Source organism: Toxorhynchites rutilus, chromosome 3, assembly GCF_029784135.1.
Source record: "Toxorhynchites rutilus septentrionalis strain SRP chromosome 3, ASM2978413v1, whole genome shotgun sequence".
NCBI classification, from domain to species: domain Eukaryota; kingdom Metazoa; phylum Arthropoda; class Insecta; order Diptera; family Culicidae; genus Toxorhynchites; species Toxorhynchites rutilus.
The window spans coordinates 67,685,046-67,709,937 of record NC_073746.1 but is presented as its reverse complement, the minus strand read 5'-3'; the positions used below and the strand labels follow the sequence as shown (position 1 = coordinate 67,709,937).

The 24,892-nt window shown below is 35.3% G+C and overlaps 1 protein-coding gene and 4 non-coding genes across 5 annotated transcripts in view; 4 read left to right on the top strand and 1 right to left on the bottom strand.

Annotated features, from left to right (window-relative positions):
* Positions 1-24,892, bottom strand: part of LOC129774927 (centaurin-gamma-1A) — a 478,174-nt gene that overhangs the window by 129,574 nt on the left and 323,708 nt on the right. The window lies entirely within an intron of this gene.
* Trnan-guu (transfer RNA asparagine (anticodon GUU)) lies at positions 974-1,047 on the top strand. Its single transcript has one exon. It is a non-coding gene; the product is annotated as a tRNA-Asn (tRNA).
* Positions 2,299-2,371, top strand: Trnak-cuu (transfer RNA lysine (anticodon CUU)). The gene has a single exon. It is a non-coding gene; the product is annotated as a tRNA-Lys (tRNA).
* On the top strand, positions 5,998-6,070 carry Trnak-cuu (transfer RNA lysine (anticodon CUU)). The gene has a single exon. It is a non-coding gene; the product is annotated as a tRNA-Lys (tRNA).
* Trnak-cuu (transfer RNA lysine (anticodon CUU)) lies at positions 6,817-6,889 on the top strand. Its single transcript has one exon. It is a non-coding gene; the product is annotated as a tRNA-Lys (tRNA).

The following is a 24,892-nucleotide window of genomic DNA, read 5'->3' as shown; positions in this document are numbered from 1 at the left end:
AACCATAGTTTAATGTTATCTAAAACTTTGCTGAATACACTATATCGTTATATTAACTTAAAAAAATCGGATTATTTAAATTTGTTCAAAGAAAACATGAAAAAGTTTTTGTTAGAGAATCGTTTTTCCTGTGGGAGTGCCAATTTTTCTTGTTGGTTATTGTATGTCTCTTTCTATATATATTTTTGAGAATTTAAATTATTGTATTCAAATACGTTTCAGAGAAAAAATGAATTTTACTTTTTGAAATAACAATTTTTTTTGATATTCTTCAATGAAAATTTAAATTAAAAAAAAATAAGTAAACAAATTTTGACCCCTTTAAAAAAGCCTATTATTTGTATGGAGAGTTTCTTAAATGACCAATGTCATTTAAGTCTGAGATGTCTGAGATGATACTGTCAATGACCAGTCGAACCAGTCGATGATACTGTCAATGACCAGTCGAGTTGGCATGAAATTCATACACCTAGAATTGACAAAGAAGAAGAAAAAACGATCGAAATGAATCTTCAGTGTAAAGAGTGCATTGTCATGAGGGAATAAATTGCAACATCTGATCAGTGTATTGTTCTCGTGAGGGCATGAACAAATAATTGATTTTTGGACGGTTCTACAACGCAAACCATAGCTCCTCTTCATGGCTATCAATAATTTCAGCTAAAAAGTCTGAATCCCCAAATTTCGATATATTCGAAAACAATATCTGAAGTGATAAACAAGCGAATTGAATGAAAAAAAAATATAGTCCTATGTCAACAACGCGTTAATGTTACAAACAAAACCTTCTATATTTTTTTCAAGATATTTAAAAAACAACTTCAAATTATTCTAGTCCAAGTCATTTTTCGTTACATCATTTGATTATTTACACAAAAAAAAAATAGAAAAATAAATTTAAATACACTTATTCTCAACTAATGTTAAATTTATCAAACAAAAAAATCGGGTGTTGAAACCGAATTTTTCAATCGCCTTCGTGGCGCAATCGGTTAGCGCGTTCGGCTGTTAACCGAAAGGTTGGTGGTTCGAGTCCACCCGGGGGCGTAATTTTTATGAGGTCCATAAATATACTTCAACTCTTTTTGTAGCAGACCCATATGATTTTTGTATGGTACTAAGCTTCAGATATCCCATGACTACTTCGCTTTGAGAGGTCTTAGAATATTTAAAAAAAAAAGTATAAAATCAAACGCGACTCTCAGAACGAACGACTCGTATCTTTCGTTTTCATGCGTTTGTAGGTACAAATATTGTAAGGAGTGATGATACTTACACATATTCATACGCATTTCCATACATACACGCACTCTTCACCCACAAACTCATAAAGACGAAAGTTACGAATCGTTCATTCTGATAGTCACGTATGATTTTATACTTCTTATACGATTTGCGAATCAATGCTCCCCTAATTTACTCCAAAATTTGAAAAATTGACTAGAAAAAACGGCTGAACGTATCAATATGAAACATTCACGGATGTTTAGAGAATACACTAGGCTAAAAATTTGCCTGCAAACATTAGAACTTACTGCGATATTTGCAAAATTACAGTGGATTTTGTAAGCACTATAAAAATCCTATTTTTGGCACTTTTTTGAAATCGATGCAATAAATTTAAATAGTATTTCTTTCGTCAAAGTAACAAATTATCCTTGTGCAGAATTTATTGGAGTTTTCAAAACTGCCGTTCGAATTGCGGTGCGACGGTTGGTTTTTCAATAATTCATCATCAAAGTCAAAGGGGTAATTTTTCATTCAAACTGAAATATCTCTGTGTGGGAAGGTCCTACTGGAACGTTCTTGGAACCGAATAAAAGCTGCTGTTGCGTTGGTTAGCAAAAATTTGTGTTAGTCCAGAATATTCTTGAAAAAAAAACAAAGAAAAATTCATTTTCATTTCTTCCCGATATTGTTGCCTACTACACCCACATACACCAAGATAAAATATGTAGGTAAAATATTCTAATACCTGAAAGTTGTAGCTTCAAAATGATGCGCATCCCATCGATATGCGTTTTTCGCGTAGACACAGCATGTCAAAAATCACTTCAAATTTCTGACTTCGCACTCTGTTCCTCTATTTTTTTTGTCGAGTGTAGTTCAATATTGAAATTACAATTTTTCGATAGGAAATTGGTCAAAATAGCGTTGAAATAAGAGCTTCAAATTTCCCATATATTTGTGCAGACCGCAAATGTTTCCCTAACACGGACTAGAAAAACAGACATCGAGATGAAACAAGCAAGCAGCTGGCGCTATCGTACCCAAGATGAGCGAAAACGACATAACATAGCCCGGCTAGCTCAGTCGGTAGAGCATGAGACTCTTAATCTCAGGGTCGTGGGTTCGAGCCCCACGTTGGGCGCTTAAAATTTTATTATTTTTCATATTGCACAAGAAGTTTAATTCATGAGCTGTGTTTGTTTTCATTGCCCATACATAATATGGGGATGTAGCTCAGATGGTAGAGCGCTCGCTTAGCATGTGAGAGGTACGGGGATCGATGCCCCGCATCTCCAAATCTTTTGACGTAGGACTACGTATTACAGGAGGATATAGGGTGATTTGAAAAATACAGATTGTGGAAATATTTATACGCAATTAGGGTAAATGATCTTGGTTTGTCCAATTTGGGGTGTTTTTACGCAACTAGTAAATTCAAATCGATTTTTCTTCATGAAAAATCATATATAATCGATACGAGTTTGGGTTTATTGAATGGCCCCAAGTCTCTAGTTGCTAATACTACCATAAAGCGTTGAAATTATTAAAATTTTTATGTTTTTTAACGATTTTCCTCAAAGAGGAATTATGATCATGGTTTGACCACCTCTGATCATGATTTGTTCAAAAAATGATCATGGTTTGTCCGGTTTTAGAAATCACCAATTTTGAATGAGAACATTCGAATTCTCAAGTAAATGTTGCATTTATCATTGCTTGAGTTTACTGTCATCATATTCATCCATTCATAATTCAGGCTTTCATCAGAATATTGCATTTTCTTGGGAATTTTAAATATGTTCACTCCAACACAGAAACTTAATTTCTGCTATACGCGAAGGACACAATAAACAAACTGCAGCGCGCCAAGCGGTTGCCATAGAAAACATGTGGACAAAACAACATTATTGATGTGGACAACTCATGATCAAAATTGAGTTCATCAAAATGCGTTAATTTAATGGTTTAGCTATGTAAATCTGATACAAATGGTGTGTTTACAATATTTGTATGTGTTATAATCCAGAAAAGGTCTGAATACGTGCCAAATAATCATCTGGTGATCGTTTAAAAGTTAGCTCGAATGAGGGGCGTATTGACACCAATAGATGGTGTATTTTATAATCCTTTAAAACATGTGATTCCGTAAAAATATACTATAAAACTACGGTAAATCACGAAAAAGACAATTTTATTTATATGTTTTGAAACGTTCGAATACCTGATTTGACAAACGTGTGCTGAATTAGAGCATTCAAGAAAGTGGACAAACCATGATCATATTTTCGACTGGACAAACCAAAATCATTTACCGTATTCTTTCGAAATAAACTGTTGAATGAGTTAAAAAAAGTCAAGCGCTATCTGTACGAATATCCCAAGTTTTCTGACTGATTCACTGGCACCAGCTATCTGTGCTCCTCTAGCAGAGCTATCGAAACGAGCAAATAAGGTGGTAGTGGCAGAGCATCATTCACTTGGCGATTGTAAGAAAGGCGTCGTAAGCAATTTCTATTCTAGTTTTGATGTTTTCAAGTTGGCATTTCGGCCAATACTGTGAAAGAGTTACGGATAAAGGAACGAGAACCATCGATTCTTCCCAGGACCACAAAAATTTCTACGAAACAGTTAATTACAAAATTTTGTTTCTTTTTAAGAATAGAACTTAAAGTATAATAATTTCTTAATATCACGTTAACAATGCGATCCTGTCTTGAGTATCACCTTTGTAATTGCTTCAATTTTCGTTCTACTTTGCAAGAAATGTTTACCCGTGCAAATCAATTATAATAACTAATTTGGAAAACATCAACAAGTTCACACCATCTCGCTACATTTCCACTCTGTTAATGCGGGTACGTACGTTACACAACCCCGATTGCCATTTTTAGGTGCGCAAGCAAGACTGAAGATTTTTTACAAATGGTCGCTAATTTTCACAAGTCATTAGATAATTAGCAGCACTGTCAGCTTGTTTTTTTTTCTCACTCTGTGGAGACATATCGGAACAGCTATTAAAACTTCCTGACAGTGGACTTGGTCGAGTTCCACCTGCGTTACCATCTCATGACAGCTCTTTTAATTGAGTAGTGTCTCCTGGGGGTGGAAGATGGGTGCAGCGTTAAATTTTTCTCTCTTCCAGCCACGGCGAAAATGAGACTAATAGGAAATACAACTTTTTTCCCAGGAAAATAATAAAACCTTACGTTGTATGGCATTTTCCTGTCTCATGTGTTGCCATTTCACCAAATACATTTTTTACCAACCTGAAACGAGAACGAGAGAAAAAAGATCGTCAGTTGCGTTAAGCCATATAAACCTTTGCTATGTAAATGCGGTACGATTTAAACTCATATTGAAGAAAAATATTGTTTCAACATGTTACACGTAAGGATTAGGAGTTTGGTTTTGAGCTCCATTTTGTGACGGAAGGAGGCTCAACAATATTTGCGTATGATGTGGGGATTAGAGCAGAGGTATGATGATTACGTTGCGGATAATCCGATTTCGAGCATCCAAGGGTTGAAGCCGTCGTGTGAGCAGGTACATTTTCGACCGCTCAAATTCACACCAAAAACACTGCAAATAATTTACTGTAGATTACCCTGCTGATTTTGATTTCATATCGAATTGCATTCATTCTCAATACCGCTTTTATTGAACACAAGACGTGGAATTGATGCTGTATTATTTAGAAGTAAACCTTCTTTCCCCCACTTAATACAAGATGAAGAAATGATAAATGGTGGAATTTGCAATGATAAATTGGAACCGTGCGGGTTTGATCCGATTTCCGAATCCGGGGAGCGGTAGATTTGCACGTGTCATTTCTCCCCCTCATGGACTTCTTGAAATTACCTCACCATGGCTGCAGATTGCATTATTTATGTGCTCCTGGAAATTTAGCGCGGGTGAATGACTCCACTCCATTCCACACAATCGGGAACTGATTGGAAGCACAGGGATTGCAAGAGAGATGAATGAATAACTAAGACAGATTATACCTGCAGAGCGGAATTGGTAGAACTTCTTTGCTGCATGCCTATTTCGCCTATCATGGCGGTGGAGAAAGGAAACACAAATACCCAATCGATAGCGTACTTCAAAAGCAAACGCCGGCTAGCATGGCATATGAGAATCGCATCTTTGCCAAGTTTTTTCTTCAGAGGTACCTTTTTAGGGCTACCTACCTACGGATGTACGTATATGGCGAAAGTTCAACGAGTGAGTAGCCGCCGCAGGTGGCAAAAAATACATCTGATTGTCCACGAGCCGTCCCAAGAAGCAAACAAAATAAAACAAAAAAACGAATGGTAGTAATTTCGGAGGCGTGCGGAAATTTATGACGGTCAGCGGCATCAATGAGCCAGAAGCGAGAGCACGTGGAGGACACACGCAACTCAAGCTGCAGAAGCTTTTTCATTTTCGTTCTGTCGTTCCTCGTTTGAGGCAATCTAGAAACGAGAAATCTACGATCTTCCGAAAGCAGAACCGAAGAAAATTAAGCAATTACGTTACGCTATCCATTTCACGCGAACTGGTGCAAAGGAAAGAAACAAGTTATGGGACGACAACCGATGTTTGTTCAAGAACTCGGTGACATGCGGGCTATAAGTCTGAGAATACACGTAAATAAGGGGGGAAATCGATCGGAAAGCAAAGAAAAACCGTGAAAAATGTTCAGATATCATGAAGATTTTCCTCTTACGACTATTGCTTAAGCGAGTGAAATCGAGTGAGATGAAAGTGAGGAAAACGGGATCCTAAGCCCGGCTAGCTCAGTCGGTAGAGCATGAGACTCTTAATCTCAGGGTCGTGGGTTCGAGCCCCACGTTGGGCGCGCAATTTTTTGATAGTGTACGTGTTACGACAAAGTAGATTCACGTGCTGAACTCTCATATTGGTGATCATCATCTCCGGAATGATTCACTCATCGAAGCATACCCATTCTTCAGGTGCAGATTTTCGGTTCAGATAGATTTTAGCTCAACATATTCCATAGCGAATGAGCACATTATTTTGAGAGTGCAATCATTGAGCCATTTTTTCAATGAGCGGTAGCTCCACTTTATCCGTTCACCCATTGCCCAAATTTTCCAATTTTCCAATTTTTTCCGATTTTCCGTATATTTATAATTTTCCAGGTTTTTTCAATTTTCCCAATTTTTGAAATTTTTTCAATTTTCCTAATCTTCCCAATTTTCCCAATATTCCAATTTGTTTTAATTTTCCCAATTTTCAAAATTCAACCAATTTTCCCAATTTGCCTAATTTTCCTAATTTTCCTTATTTTTCCTTATTTTCCTAATTCTCCTTATTTTCATAATTTTCCTGATTTTCCTTATTTTCATAATTCTCTTAATTTTCGTCATTTTCCCAATTTTCATAATTTTTCAAAATTGTAGCTATCTCACGTCGTTCGCCGTAAAGTGAAGAAGAAAATGTGATTTATCTGCACGACAACGCTCGGCAACATGCTGCCAACGTCGTCAACGAAACTTTAGAGGCGCTTCCAACGGGATGCCTTATTGTGCCCACCGTATTCACCAGACATTGCTCCTTCCAATTGTCACACATTCTACACCTGCCCGGCTAGCTCAGTCGGTAGAGCATGAGACTCTTAATCTCAGGGTCGTGGGTTCGAGCCCCACGTTGGGCGCTGGATATTTTGATTATATATTTTTTGCATCCATTATCAAAAAAAATGCTAGAATAATGAAGCCGTTACTATTAACAGGGGATGTAGCTCAGATGGTAGAGCGCTCGCTTAGCATGTGAGAGGTACGGGGATCGATGCCCCGCATCTCCATCTCTATTTTTCTCAAGTTGATCTTTAGTTAAGGTGTGACATTATCGATGTAAAAGTAGGAACACTATTGCTGCTATGCTCCATGATGTTGTTCTATTGATTCTACACATAAAACAACAATAAAAGATGGGCGTTCAGAACACGACCGCATTGTTAACGTAGGACTGCGATTCACTTGTTTATCACTTACGATATTATCTCAGTGAGAAAGGATATTCAATAATTACTCTTAAGAAGATAATTTTGGTCAGATTATCAACTTATTGGTTAAAAATATTTTAGTTTTTCATCAATCAAATGTTCACTTTTTTTCATTCTATATATCTTTTTGTTAAACGTAGTGTTGCATTTAAAAATGTGTAATATAATAGTTAAACGATTTATAATAATAGATTTCGTATTTACTAATCTCAATTTACATGAACAAACTTGAGATGAACATAATAAACTTTAAAATGTAATAAATTCAACATCAAATTTAAATATTTCAATTATTCACACATTCTTATGGAAGAATCCTAACCAATGATAAATATATTTTTGAACGTTGTAGATTGATCCTATAATTTTTTTGAACCTCCAAAATATGTGGAAATTGAAAACTTTCATCCTTTTCGAGAAATTTTAATAAGAAAATTAAACCTCCCCCTCTTGCTTTTTACAGTCACAGACCCCTCTCTCTTCTTTCCTTTAGAGAGGGGGAGAGGAGTATCTATTGACCATAGAAACGTTTCGTGCACCCTAAAATCTTCACATGCCAAATTTGACTCCATTTGCTTTATTAATTCTTGAGTAATGTAGAAACATGTGTTTCATTAGTATGGTAGCCCCCCCTTAGAGAGAGGGGGGTGGAGTGTCCAACCACAATAGAAACATTTATTGCACCTTTAAACCTCCAGGTGCCTAATTTGGTTGCATTTGCTTGATTAATTCTCGGGTAATGGAGAAATTTGTGTTTCATGTGTATGGCAGCCCCACCTTAGAGAGGGGGGTGGAGAGTCTAACTACCATAGAATCATTTATAGCTCCCTAAAACCTCCACATGCCAAATTTCGTTTCATTTGATTGATTAATTCCCGAGTAATGTTGAAATTTGTGTTTAATTTGAATGGCAGCCCCCTCTTAGAGAGGGGGAGGGGTCTCAAACTATCACGAAAATTTTCCCCGGCCCCAAAAACCCCTACATACCAATTTTTATGTTGATCGGTTCAGTAGTTTCCGAGTCCATAAGAATCAGACAGACAGACAGACAAAAATCCATTTTTATATATATATATATATATATATATATATATATATATATATATATATATATATATATATATATATATATATATATATATATAGATTAGAAAGCTTTTTTAATTCAACAAATTTCGACATATCATGGTACGGTATCAGACTCTCCAAAATGAAGATATGAATTTTTGAAAATTTATTAAATTTTAATACTCCGACAGAGTCCGACACTACACAAATTTTGTTGAATTAAAAATATATAAAAAAAATATCGAAGGTCTTTTGAAATATACAAAATTTTTCACATTAAACTCAATTTTTGAGTAATATTATTAACCTTTTTTTTTTCAATGTAATTTTTCCTAAATATTGAGTTACAACTTTTGAAAAAAAAAAAGAATAATGATTCTGCATATGACCTTATAAAAAATCAGTCGTAATCAAAAATTGGTCATATGATAATGAAAATTGTAATTTGTAATTTTTGGTAGATGCCACCATACATTGAAAAACTTCGGTCGCGTCAAAATCTTCCGTTTTTCGGCCGATTTGTCTCATTTGAACCTTAGGAAATAGGGAATATAAAATCTAAATCTGAATTTTATATCTTCTACTTGAAAAACAAGAATTGGATTTGGATTTTGTAATTATTGATCGTATTTGTTTTTTTTCAGTTTACATGGTTGGGACCAAGGGCGCTATATTTTTTATATATTTTTTCTTGGAGGCTGAGGATTGTTTACATAACATATTCAAAAATTAGAGAGGAGTTATTTTTTGTTATTGAGTTATAATTTTTCAAAATTAACCGATGTTCTGAAAAATCATTTTTCCTCTTTTTTAAAGAATCATTGAAAAATGAAATTTGGATATGGAATTAGAAATCTGTATACTCAAGATGAAAATCTCATCCGAACTGAATTGGATATTTATTTCTAAAATTTATCATGAATCTGAATCTGAAATCAGAAACATAAAATATCCGTATGTTATCCGAGAGGCATCTTTTGAAAAAGGGGATTCTAGAAATTGGATTTTATATCTGGAACCTTTATTTGAGCCTTGAGATTCCAAAAATTGAAATTGGAACTTGGAATATAAATCTGTAGTCGGAAGTATGACTATGAACTTTGAAGCATTAACACGTTCGACGCTCAACGCGACGTTTTTGAGTTTCTTGAAGAGCTCAACTTGCGATTAAATTAATCAATGAAGAGCAAGCTTAGTTTGTAGATAACTTTTACATGATCTAGCAGTGATTGTTTCCAATTGAAGACGAATTGATGACAATAACACATGCCAAAGTCATATTATAGGGGTTTTGCAAAAAACTGCAGTACAAACCATCCGTACTATAAATTAATAAAAAGTATAGTACAAACAGTATAATATTATGGTTATGATTTTATTATTTTTCTTCATATCCTATAGTTACATTGAGGTGCCTATTCTATCAAATACCTTCTAAAATCCTACTCAATTCGAGCGAGGAAAGTGTCACCCATATCTGGGTGACGGGGCGTCGAAAGTGTTAATATGAAATTTGTGTCTGATATACATGCATCGTGAATGAAAAAAAAAGTCTGCAATTTGAATAATAAATCAGAGATCTGAAGTCTGAAAAGGGGATCGGAAATCAGTTTGAATATCTGATTTGTATTTGTAGATACCACGATTGAATCGGGATTCTGTTACCCGAAGTGTTGGGTCTTGAATTTGTTTTCTGAATCATAAATATGAAGTTGAAAACCACATTTTCGATCTGGATCTGAAGTTTGCGTTCTTTGAACTGAATCTGAATTATTGGCATGACTCTAAATTACTTGTAACAAATCGTGTCCTTCTGTGTTCTGTGTAATGATGATTGTTTAATCAGTCGTGAGTTCGACTCACAAAAATAACGCTTCATCCGAAGGAATAACTTTCCGATCAAAATCGGGATCACTCATTTCATCTCTTCTAGAGTTCAAAGTGCAAACTTTCGACGCAATCGAGGGTCTTGCATTAAATTGGCGTGCCTGGCTGAAAATGGCTGCCAAGATTTTCGCTCTGGACTATTAAAATTCAATTATCCCTATTGGGAAGCAGCCGAATTCGAAAACTGTATCTACAATTTTAATCTGACATATTCAATCCAAAATCATGAATATGAACCTGAAATTTAATTGATGATTCTCAACCTTCGATCTTATTCGCAGTATGGGATTCTAGGATCCGGAAGTCAGAATCTGTCATAGGAATTATGAGAATAGAATCTGATTCTATGATCTGTACATTGGGGATACAATTAAGCTGGAATTGAAAATCAGTTATCATTATGATAACTGGATTTTGTCCTGGATTTTGGATTTTGTATATGGACACTGATGTCTAAAATTTAGGATATGAAATTAAGAAATGAATATGGGAAATGAATACATAAAACATACATTATGAAACTGAAATCTGAAACGGGGTTTTCCTTGTTAGAGCTTGGCATGAATTTAGGAACTGGAACCTACTATTTCAAATCTGAATCTGGGGAACGTTTTATTCTGATTTTAGATTCTGTTTTTAAAATCACATGAATCAACACTTAGGGATATAAACATCACTGCATAATCAGAGATTCTGAACCTAAAATAATAGCAATTTATGATATTTATATGCAATCTTTTTCCGTGATTTTTATTTATAATTTGAATCTAGTAATTCAATATGTATTTTGAATCAATAATAGCTATCCGAGTAGCAGAAATCCAAATTTTTTTACATCTGAGAAGATGAATATGTCATCTGAATCTAAAACTAATTTATCTAATTTGGAACCAGAATCTGGAACATGAATTTCCGTCGGTTAAATGAATCAGAATTTAATCCAGATTGGATTCTATGTTTGTAATTTTGATCCTGAATCAAATGTCTAAAATTTGTATATGAAATTTAGAACCCGAAATCTGTGTGGGAATCAATGAAATCCTCAATATGCATTTAACACTTGGTTCTGAATACCTTAGTCAGACTTTGGATCTAGAATTAGAATTCGGAATCCTGATCTGCTATCGAATATCTGAAGCTAGTATGTGAATATGAAAAATCGAGCATAAATATGATTAAGTATCTTGTATTCATATGTGACATCTATTCAGATGATCGACATATCATATTAAAGCCTATTAGCTAGCTTTTTTGAAAAATAACACATTTGCCAATTAATTGGATTATAATCCAGTCTAGTCGCATATAAATGTTGAACGAAAACTGAAAACATGTTCACTTTGAAAAATAATAACTTAAAAACGAAAAATAACACCTCTCTGGTATTCGGATATGTTATGTGAAAAAACCTCAGCTTCCAGGAAAAAATTTAAAAAAATATGGCGCCCTTGGTCCATAAGGTGTTGAAATTATTCAAATTTTTATGTTTTTTATGTAATTTTTATGTTTTTCCTTAAAGAAGAATTATGATCATGGTTTGACCACCTCTGATCATGGTTTGTCCGGTTTTAGAAATCTCCATTTTTGAATGAGAACATTCGAATTCTCAAGTAAATGTTGCATTTATCATTGCTTGAGTTTACTGTCATCATATTCATCCATTCATAATTCAGGCTTTCTTCAGAATATTGCATTTTCTTGGGAATTTTAAATATGTTCACTCCAACACAGAAACTTAATTTCTGCTATACGCGAAGGACACAATAAACAAACTGCAGCGCGCCAAGCGGTTGCCATAGAAATCATGTGGACAAAACAACATTATTGAATTGGACAACTCATGATCAGAATTGAGTTCATCAAAATGCGTTAATTTAATGGTTTAGCTATGTAAATCCGATACAAATGGTGAGCAAGCATGATGTTTACAATATTTATAAGTATTGTAATCCAGAAAAGGTCTGAATACGTGCCAAATAATCATCTGGTGATCGATTAAAAGTTAGCTCGAATGAGGGACGCATTGACACAAATAGAAGGTGTATTTTATAATCCTTTAAAACATGTGATTCCGTAAAAATATACTATCAATCTACTATAAATCATGTAAAAGGCAATTTCATTTATATGTTTCGAAACATTCGAAGGCCTTATTTGACACAGGAGCGCTGAATTAGAGCATTCAAAAAAGTGGGCAAACCATGATCATTTTTTCGACTGGACAAACCAAGATCATTTACCCTAAATGGATTTCTGTCTGTCTGTCTGTCTGATTCTTATGGACTCGGAAACTACTGAACCGATCGACATGAAAATTGATATGTAGGGGTTTTTGGGGTCGGGGATGGTTCTTATTATAGTTCGAGGCTCTGCCATACAAATGAAGCATAAATTTCTGCATAACTCAAGAACTAATCAAGCAAATAGAGCCAAATTGAGCGTATGAAAGTTTGAGGGGGCAAGAAATATTTATGTGGTAAATAGGTAAATAAACACTCTAAGGGGGGCTGTCATAAAAATGGAACACAAATTTCTGCATAACTCAAGAACTAATGAAGAAAACAGAACCAAATTTGGCATGTGGAGGTTTTAGGAGGCAATAGATGTTTCTAAGGTGGTTTGACACTCCTCCCCCTATCTACAGGAGGGGGGGGGGTCTGAATAACTCGTGAACTAATCAAGCAAATGGAATCAAACTTGACATGTAGAGGGTTTAGACATTAATAAACGTTTCTATGGTGGCTCGACACTCCTCCCCCCTCTCCAAGGGGAGGCCGCCATACAAGAGAAATACAAATGTTTGCGCTATCGAAATTGATCTTCGTTCGAAAATGGAAATGGATTTAAATGTGATAAAATGCTCCTCTATATCGTCTTCTATCTATATAAATAAAAATGGATCGCCGAATGTGTTGATAAGAGCAAAACTCGAGAGAGGAATTGTCTGATTTAGGTCTGTCATTAATCTATCATATTTTCGGTATCAAACATTTATTCCATGTAACGGAGGAACATGTTATTTGCATGTGGTTGAAAAATCTTGAACGAGAATCGTGTCTGAAAATAATCTGATAATATAATGACGAGTTTTGGTAGAAGTGCTAGGAATTTTATAGTAAAAGGTGATTTTAAAGGATAGTATTGACGCTTAGTAAGAAAACGTGGATGTGATAACGAAAAATAAATTTTGTGCGGGACGAAGTTTGCCGGTCGCTAGTACAGAATAAAAACCGTTCGCGTTCGGCGGAACTTGTATTCACCTAAAGCTGACCATCGATCTTGGGGAATAGATGATCAACGAATGAGTGTTTTTTGTTGTAGGAAGGAACAAGGTTTGATAACTCGTGCATGAACTAAAAATAATATGCAGTGCATTTTAAACGCGTTGGATTAAATAATCATGAATGAGCAAATTGTTGTATCAATAACTCTTTGAATTTGTATACCTCATAACAAACATTGGTCTCGTTTAATTCCTCCTGCTTGTTCTCCTCCCACCTCCAGAAGTGGAACGGTCGCATTGTGTGTATGAAAACAACAGCTAACGGACGTCACACTGAGAATCGGCACGATGACGCGTTTTACCCCATCTGAAACATGACGCAACGCAACACCCCGTGGTCTCGTGATTTACCATAGCCCAAAGGCATCGCATTACGACCGTCCACAAATTTTTCGGTAGGTGAAAGCAATGGTCAAGCGCTCTCTAACGTGAGCAGGGGGATTAGTGAAGCTGGCTGTACCGGGAGACGGGAGAAAAGTGGACAGTCTAATAATTATTGTTTGTCCATTGTTCGCCACTGTCAAAACTATACCCGCAGGATACCCGCGTTTCATCGAGATTCGGGGGAGAATACCATAAAAAACGGTCGACAGCAGGAAAGTCATCCGAATGCGATTGCGCTTGGCCGAGTGTCCGTGTTTGCTTACCGATTATATAAAAGGGATCGGGTGCGGTCGGTGCGAATGTTTGCCGATAATTATCATGCTGGTTGGTTGGATGCTTTCAACTGTCAAAAGCCTGCGTCAGTGGCTTAAGTTTAACGAATCCCTCCGGCTGCAGAAAATGATGGTTGCGTTCCACAGCTGCTCGGCATATAGTGAGCCTCATTTATATCGATCTACTGATCCCAGAGCTCAACTCGATGCTCATTCCCCCACGCAAGGGAATTAGAAATAAATGAAGGCAAATGATTTCTTAAAGCATTGGGTACATTATATCTGGCGAGAGCAAACATCAATATTACTCAAAAACGATGACACGTGTTTACAGTCGCGCTTCCTGTCAATGATAAACATTACAACGCACGTCCAGAATATCACAATCGAATTTTACGGCCGAATGCGCGCGTTAAAGTGCTGGAACAAACCTTTTGGATAGCGTCGAAACGGTAAACGAAGCAAATCGTTCTCAAAAATCATTAAAATCTTCATAGCTGCTATCGAATTAAAATACTTCTATCCAAGATGTAACCAATGGCTTTTGAAGCTGCGTATTAATTTGTCTAAATTTGAAGAGATTTTTCTGGGCAAGGCATTCCACCAATCAACACGAATTTTCGAAAAGTTTTTTAACTCAATATTTTTGATTTAGCTTATTTAGCTTTGCCAATTTGTTCGACACTCGGTACAATGTCATTTTACGGTATTAGTTTTTTTAAAAACGATCATTCGATCAAACGATCAATTTTTGAAAAGGGCTTATGCAAAAATGGTATCATTCCAGAATATAAACTGTAACGCTAAAACGGGGTTTTTTTATCGAAATGGTGTCTTAGGCAAAGTTACAAATTATATTTCTGTGGCTCTGAAAAAAGTACAGATTGAAAAAAGAATATAAAAATGGAATATCATAAAAACATTTCTTTTAAATTTCTGAATTTTTGACACAATAAAGCCCATATTGTCTCCAACAACTGGTGAAAATTTGATCCAGGGCAAATGATAAATGAATTTTTATGGCTAAATTTTAACTTAGAACCTGTGATACCGGGGAACTTCGATATAACGTACACATTTTCAATAGACGAATTTCATGTCAACTCGGCTTAATAGTTGGTAGCACCATCCCAGATTGCATAAAACGTTGTGGGTGTGAAAACATTGGTCATTTGAGCAACTGTGCATACTTGGAATCTCCAAAAATCTCCTCTCCTACTTCTTGAAAAGGACCAGTTTTTTTCATAATTTTTTACAGAGCTTGAGCTTGAGCTTGGGTAGACTGTACAATTCGTAGTTGCTCTCCGTGATTGATCTGAACCAACCAAATTGCACAAAGAACACACAGAATGACGCTTGGGACTAGCAAATCAGTCTCGTTGTGCAATTTTCGGTGATTCGAGCTTTCAATGATCAATAACGACGCCGGCCACGTCCTTACAGTCACCAGGGGAAGGGTAGGAATGTTAGTATGATATTCGCCGCCCGAAGGCCAGAAGGGTCGCCTCTATAGCGTGGTTCCCTAGCGTTTATCATGGAAGGGATAGTTTGTTAGTGGGAAGAGGTAATAATCAGGATTCACTGTGGTAAGTGATGTGATTATGCTAACGCAAACTAGAGATCACTTGATGAAACGAAAACTTGAAAACCAAATGCATTTCGTAGCCGTGAAGATATTAAAGGGTGACCTGAAAAGGTCTTTGCAAAAGGATCATAACTCTGGTAAGTGAATTAATTTTGTAAGCGTGGACCCAATTACTGCATTACTGCAATGCATTTCGTAGCAGCTGAACGGTAACCTGAAAAGTCTCCTCTGTTCAACGGAGCAAAAACTCGAAAATCAAATGCATTTGAAGATTGAATATATTGAAGGGTCACCTGATAAGGTCTTATCAGACTCGGATCGGACTTAATACTTGTGCCTAGTCGCAACTGTGCATACTTGGAATCTCCAAAAATCTCCTCTCCTACTTCTTGAAGAGGACCAGTTTTTTTCATAATTTTTTACAGAGCTTGAGCTTGAGCTTGGGTAGACTGTACAATTCGTAGTTGCTCTCCGTGATTGATCTGAACCAACCAAATTGCACAAAGAACACACAGAATGACGCTTGGGACTAGCAAATCAGTCTCGTTGTGCAATTTTCGGTGATTCGAGCTTTCAATGATCAATAACGACGCCGGCCACGTCCTTACAGTCACCAGGGGAAGGGTAGGAATGTTAGTATGATATTCGCCGCCCGAAGGCCAGAAGGGTCGCCTCTATAGCGTGGTTCCCTAGCGTTTATCATGGAAGGGATAGTTTGTTAGTGGGAAGAGGTAATAATCAGGATTCACTGTGGTAAGTGATGTGATTATGCTAACGCAAACTAGAGATCACTTGATGAAACGAAAACTTGAAAACCAAATGCATTTCGTAGCCGTGAAGATATTAAAGGGTGACCTGAAAAGGTCTCTGCAAAAGGATCATAACTCTGGTAAGTGAATTAATTTTGTAAGCGTGGACCCAATTACTGCATTACTGCAATGCATTTCGTAGCAGCTGAACGGTAACCTGAAAAGTCTCCTCTGTTCAACGGAGCAAAAACTCGAAAATCAAATGCATTTGAAGATTGAATATATTGAAGGGTCACCTGATAAGGTCTTATCATACTCGGATCGGACTTAATACTTGTGCCTAGTCGCACGTCATGCTCTTCCATTGTAATACACGGAAATCACGGAAGTTTTCCGAATTGGGACTCTAGCATCTTGAACCTAGTCTTGCAATTTATATTTGAACCTCGAAAAGGAAAACTTGATACCTGCGATTTGGATTTGTAATAAAAACTAACAATTTCTCAAGTAATCAGTCGAGCAATTATTAACGAAATCATTGTTCTTGTAGTAAGGGTTAGAATGACATAATTGAAGGAAAAGAAACGTCAATCCTCTATTCAAAAAAAAACCGAAAAGGAGATACATACAAGAAGAACTCACTGACATTCAAGGTGAACTACTAATCCCAAGAAAAAACATGGGTGAGCAAAAGAGACAAATGTAAGTTAATTCAAACTTTTCTCTCGACCTCCGTAACATTCTCATGATCGAAACGCACACTACATTGAATATTCTTGCATGGAAATCTTATGGCCGCTTGTACATACACATCAAAGTCAACGTCAAGCTAGATTTAAAAGAAAAGAAAATCGATGTTACGTTGACGTCAATGCGCTCTTTACCACGAAGACAATATTAGATATATAAAAACCTCTAAAACTATTGGATCTTCTAAAACTCTAGAATGTCGTTTAGATTAAATGCAACTTCGCGCGAAAATGCGGCTGCACAAATCTCACGCAACTGCGAGAAGTAAACAACGACATAGAACTGCACCGGCGTGGCTACACCGTCCGCTCCGCCTTGCCGTGACCGAAATCGTCTGCCTCGAACAAACAAAACAGCCTGCCTCCATCCGTCAGCTATCGCACAATCAAAATATGCTCTCCGATCCAATCCTCTCACAAAAACTCGACTGTACGTCAACCGACGAAAAGAATCAAACTACCTTGGTCTTCCAAAGCAAACGAGTCCGTTCTGGGAAGCAAGGCAACCACACCAATACAATCACATGTTTGCTGGTCATCCTCCACGATCGCGCACTCGTAATGCCACACTCTCACACGCAGCCGCACCCGCCATCACCGCAGTCTTCTACTGACTGACACTTTCTCTCTCTCGCACACAACACCGAGAGACTTGAAGCGGATTGCATTTCGGATCGGTTATAAAAATAACAAATTGTTAATAGTACTTAGCTGGGATGTTGATGTTTCTCGATACAGTTGGATCATTTTGCTGGCAGAATTAGTGGTTAGTGGATTTCATCCTTAATATCACTGCTGTAAAACACATGCTCTAAAAAGCAAGCTACCACGCATACACACATAACCACGGTACACGAGAGAGTTGAAAAAAAAACAACGCCATAATCCAGTAAAATAACCACAAAACTGATTAACTGAATTTGAACATTTTTTTTCATTACAACACCATTAACACAACGAAACCAGAAACCATTTTCACGATAACTTCCACCAACAAACTATTCCTAGCAGCTAATCATTTTTTCATAATTTTTTACAGAAATTTCTAACTCAGAAACTATATATATATATATATATATAAAAATGGATTTCTGTCTGTCTGTCTGATTCTTATGGACTCGGAAACTGGTTCTTATGATAGTTCGAGACCCCTCCCCCCTCATACAAATTTCTACATTACACGAGAATCAATCAAGCAAATGAATCCAAATTAGGCAAATTTTTAAGGGTGTAATAAATGTTTCTCTGGTGGTTAGACACTCCATCCCCCTCTCAAAGGGGAGCTGCCATACAAATGAAACACAAATTTCTGCATAACTCGAGAATTAATCAAGCAAATGAAACGGAATTTGGCATGTGAAGGTTTTAAGGTGCAATAAATGATTCAATGGTGGTTAGATACTCCTCCCCCTCTCTTAGAGGGGGCTACCATACAAATGAAACACAAATTTCTACATTACTCGAGAATGAATCAAGCAAATGAAACCAGATTAGGCATATGAAGGTTTAAGGGTGCAATAAATGTTTCTCTGGTGGTTAGCCACTTCACCCCTGCTGCCATACAAATGAAACAAATTTTTTTGCATAATTCGAGAATTAATCCAGCAAATGAAACCAAATTAGGCATGTGAAGGTTTTAGAGTGCAATGAATGTTTCTATGGTGGTTAGACACTCCACACCCCCCCCCCCTCTCTAAAAGGGGTTGCATACATATGAAACACAAATTTCCGCATAACTCGAGAATTTATCAAGCAAATGAAACGACAGGTAGAGGTTTTAGGATGCAATTAATGATTCTATGGTGATGAGATACTCCACCCCCCTCTCTAAGGGGAGGGTGGGGGGCTTGTGCTACCCTACAAATGAAACACTAATTTCTGCATTACTCGAGAATTAATCAAGAGAATAAAACCAAACTAGGCATGTGGAGGTTTTAGGGTGCAATGAATGTTTCTATGGTGGTTAGACACTCCACCCCCCTATCTAAGGGGAGGCTGCCATACAAATGAAACACAAATTTCTGCATAACTCGAGAATTTACTAGGCAAATGGAGCCAAATGTGGGATGTGAGGGTTTTAGGGGTCACGAAACGTTTCTGAATAGACTAGACATAACTCCTTCCCTCTCACTGAGGGGGGTGGACTGCCATACAAATGAAGCATACATTTTTGCATAATTCAAGAACTAATCAAAAGGATCCAAACTTGGCATGTGGAGGTTTTAGGGAGCAATAAATGTTTCTATTGTGGTTCGACACACCTACCTCCTCTCTAAGGGCATGAGGGCTTCCATACAAATGAAACACAAACTTCTGCATAACTTGAGAGCTATCAAGCAGATGGAGCCAAATTTGGGATGTGAGGGTTCTTGGGTACGAGAAATGTTTCTGTGATAATATGACATCCCTTCCATTTCGGAAAGGAGTGGGGGTTTCATAAAAATAATGCAAATATTCCAACCAAACATGACAATTGAAAATTTCGGAAGATTTTGAAAGAAAATGGGAAAATTCGAAAAATTCAATTCGCATGTGTTCTACAGTTTCATTCGACACTCCTCCCTTCTCTCTAAAGGAGGGAGTGGGGTGATTAGTTTGCATAACTCGAGAACTAATCAAGCAAATGGAACCAAATTTGGCATGTGAAGGTTTTAGGGAGCAATAAATGTTTCCATTATGGTTCGACACACCTATCTCCTTTCTAAGGGAAAGGGGGCTGCCATACAAATAAAACACAAATTTCTGCATAACTCGAGAAGGAATCAAGCAATGTTTGTCGGGTCAGCTAGTAATACTATAAAACTATAAAATTATAAATTTCGGTCAAAGAAAAAAAGGTAGAAAACTATTTAAATTTTCATAAAAAATACACTTTGAAAGAAAATTACACTGGAAAAAATACATATTTTTAAAAAACGAAATTCATTTTTCTCATAAACCTATTTTTTCTATTCTCAAAAAAATTACCAAAAGCAACAGTGTAGAGGAGACTTGTTGGTAGTTGTATGGACTTTTCATATTATTTTCGTTCAGAATTTAAAAAAATGTTTTTGAGAAAAACGAATTTTAATTTTCAAAAATTCAATTCTTCTAAACTTTTTTCTATAAAAATTAACTTACAAACTTCAAGACCACAAAATTTTAGTCAGAGAATAAAATATAGGAAATAATTCAATCTTTAATCAACCTTACAATTCCCAACAAATCACCCATTCATCTCAAGATGGACACATTTACAGGATATTTCTTTTCTAACAACAACATTTTCATGTTCTCTTTGAAAGAATTACAACTAATCCTAATTTTGTTTAAAGTTTAGATCGCGATATAATGTATTCGACAAAGTTTTAGATTTTATTAAAATAATAAGCTTTTGCCGAAGACGTCAACTATTTTTATTCTTTATATTTTCTGTAGTATATGGCATTTATGTGTGGAAACTCCTGAAAAAGTAATGTTTTATTCGTAAAATTGTTGTGCGTTAAGTCTTGCGTTTGACATGTTCTTGACCTTTTTCTAAATACAGCAATTCCAAATTAAATCGACAAATTACCAAACATGAGTATTTTTTATTCGAATGAAAGTTTGTATTTCGTTTTAGTTGGCAACTTTCATTCGAATCAAAAATACATGTTTTTAAAATCTGCATTTTTAGGGCGATTTCATTTGGAATTGCTCAATATAAAATGTTTTGCAGAATATGTCAATCGCGATGATTTAAATTTTTTTAGAGATTGTTTGATATTTTTGATTGAAAACCAAAGTTCTTCCCTACATTTCGTTCTTCAACCCATTAACGACCAAGCTGGAATTTTTTTTCGAACGAAAGCCATTGGTTTTGGTTATTGGTGCGACAGCAACCCCAATCATCAAGAATTATTTTTTTCCGCTCTTCAGTTTTCCGAAAAATGACAAAAAATCGAAAATTCGCGAAAATTCGAACATTGGCCAAACCCTACATTTTACATCCTGCAGGAGGTTCAGTAGAATGGTTTTTTTCCTACATCACATCACAGTAATGTTTACATATTTTTGCATCTTATTAGGCTTTGGTTTTTGTAAGTTTATGTTAGCTTATGTACTTTCCGCACATAGTTGTTTTAAAAACGATTTTTTTGTCCAACACAGTTGTACAGATTTGAACGATATTCATAGTTAGTGGTAGCTAAGAAAATAAGCTATCATTTGATGCCAAAACCTTACCATATGATAAGTTTGATTTTCGAACGCTTGGCATAAAATGGGTTAACCAATATTTTGCAAGTCTTTTCAACTTTTTTTTTTTCAAAAAACCTCATTTCAAAAACTATAACACATACAAAATATTGGTTAAAGAATGAAATGTAGCAAATTATTTCTATTTTCAATCAAAAATATCAAACGAATTAAACCAAAATCAGTGCAATATTTATTTTTTGAAAATTAAAATTATTTTTTCTCAAAAATGTGTTATATTTTCAATTGGAACAAAAAATTTATGAATTGCTTAACATACCAAAACAAGTTATCCATACAGCGGAAGAAGCTGTGCCCTTCTTCCGCTGTATGGAAAAACATGGAAAAACTATTCCTAACAAAAACTTTCTCATGTTTTCTTTGAAAAATTACTATGAATGTTCAAATCGAAACATTCTAGTGTGTTGATTATCGCGAATGACATTTTTTGCAAACTTTTTCCTATTTATAAACGCGTCAGGTACATGTCAAACGCGAGAATTTGCACACAAAAATTTGACGAGTAAAACTTTATTTTCTCAGGAGTCTCCATACAAAAATGACATACAGTGGAAACTCGATTATCCGCGAGCGGATGACCCGCGGTGCGGATTATGCGCGACAGCGAGTTCCATAGTAAGTCCATAGGCCTCCCCGGAATTTGTCAGTGAGTGATAGACTCATGCACATTTGTTTTGATCACTGCTTTTACTTTATCTGACTACTGGTCTAGACGACCTTCTAGATGGATAGTTTGATAATTTATGTGTTGATAAAACATAGTTCTCATGATGAAATTTCTTTTTCTTCGTGTTTGGAACTCATTTTTAGTCCTTTATTGCGTTATCCGCGATTTTCGTTATTCGCGGTGAGCTAGCCAGACTATTCCGCGGATAATCGGGGTTCCACTGTATTCCAGAAACTATAAAAGATAGAAAGTTGGCGTCTTCGACAAAAGTTCATGTTTTGAAGAGATCTAAAACTTTGTCAAACACATTTTATCGCTATCTTGACTTCAAACAAAATCAGGATTAGTTTGTTATTTTTTCAAAAAAAAAAAAACATGAAAAAGTTGATGTTGGAAAAACTGTAAAAGTGCCCATCTTTCGATGACTTGTTAGGAATTATAATAATTCTTTATGAATTGAAAAAAACATTTTTGAGAAAAAATACTTTCAATTTTCAAAATATTTTTCTTCCAGTGTAATTTGAATTGTCAAGAAAACTGTGAAACTTGTTCGTATTTTTTTTTCATATTTCGTATTTCATATTTCGTATTTCGTATTTCGTATTTCGTATTTCGTATTTCGTATTTCGTATTTCGTATTTCGTATTTCGTATTTCGTATTTCGTATTTCGTATTTCGTATTTCGTATTTCGTATTTCGTATTTCGTATTTCGTATTTCGTATTTCGTATTTCGTATTTCGTATTTCGTATTTCGTATTTCGTATTTATTATTTCGTATTTCATATTTCGTATTTCGCATTTCGTATTTATTATTTCGTATTTCATATTTCGTATTTCGCATTTCGCATTTCGCATTTCGTATGTCGTATTTCGTATTTCGTATTTCATATTTCGTATTTCGTATTTCGTATTTCGTATTTCGTATTTCGTATTTCGTATTCCGTATTTCGTATTTCGTATTTCGTATTTCGTATTTCGTATTTCGTATTTCGTATTTCGTATTTCGTATTTCGTATTTCGTATTTCGTATTTCGTATTTCGTATTTCGTATTTCGTATTTCGTATTTCGTATTTCGTATTTCGTATTTCGTATTTCGTATTTCGTATTTCGTATTTCGTATTTCGTATTTCGTATTTCGTATTTCGTATTTCGTATTTCGTATTTCGTATTTCGTATTTCGTATTTCGTATTTCGTATTTCGTATTTCGTATTTCGTATTTCGTATTTCGTATTTCGTATTTCGTATTTCGTATTTCGTATTTCGTATTTCGTATTTCGTATTTCGTATTTCGTATTTCGTATTTCGTATTTCGTATTTCGTATTTCGTATTTCGTATTTCGTATTTCGTATTTCGTATTTCGTATTTCGTATTTCGTATTTCGTATTTCGTATTTCGTATTTCGTATTTCGTATTTCGTATTTCGTATTTCGTATTTCGTATTTCGTATTTCGTATTTCGTATTTCGTATTTCGTATTTCGTATTTCGTATTTCGTATTTCGTATTTCGTATTTCGTATTTCGTATTTCGTATTTCGTATTTCGTATTTCGTATTTCGTATTTCGTATTTCGTATTTCGTATTTCGTATTTCGTATTTCGTATTTCGTATTTCGTATTTCGTATTTCGTATTTCGTATTTCGTATTTCGTATTTCGTATTTCGTATTTCGTATTTCGTATTTCGTATTTCGTATTTCGTATTTCGTATTTCGTATTTCGTATTTCGTATTTCGTATTTCGTATTTCGTATTTCGTATTTCGTATTTCGTATTTCGTATTTCGTATTTCGTATTTCGTATTTCGTATTTCGTATTTCGTATTTCGTATTTATTATTTCGTATTTCGTATTTCGTTTGTTTTTTTGAAAATTTGTTTGCTATTTTTAACGAAAGCTTGAACAATTTTCTATATTTCATTGTCTGACCTAAGTTCTGTAGTTCTTAGTCAGAGAGTGAACTATAGGAAATAAAATAATTTTTCATAGAAATATACAAAAAAATTATAGAAATTACAGTGAAAAAAAAATATTTTAGAAATTGAAAATTTATTTTTTTATAAACCATTTTTTTATAAATTCTAAACGAAAATCATATGGATAAGCCAAACAACTACCAACAAATCTCCCAAACATTGGAAGAAGGGCACTGTAACAGGAAAAAAGTTTTTTCTAACAAGTAAGCGGTCATTTCATATATTTACCTTCAATCAACAGTATGAAGGGAAACATCATGAGAAAGGTTGGCTTCACTTTCTAGTTGGATTTTTCGATATAACGATATAACGTATAATTCGATACAACGTACAATTTTAAAAGTGAAATGTACGTTATATCGAAGTTTCGAAGTTGTATAGTTTTTTAATTTGAAATTTTAATTTTTCGTTTGCCCAGGATGGCATCGTATCTGATACCGAACAAGTTGCCAAAGTTTCAGCTAAATCAAAAATATGAAATTAAAATGGTTTCGTGTTGATTGGTGGAATGTCTCAGCTCGAATATATATATTTTTTAATTTCGAATATAACACTCCCTCCTAGGACAATAAATCAGGATTATCGCAGCACAGGCAACTAATTGCGTTGCAGTTTCGCACGTGCTGTTGGCAAACGCTGACGGAGTCTCATAAATCGAAACAGACCTGCACACCTAATTTATTATCGTCATTCCCACAGCAACTAAAGCCTTCAAATTATCTTCACTATGGCAGACGACGACTGCCATCATCGATAGGGATTAGAGGGAACTCTATAAATATAATCGCCTACGAAATGC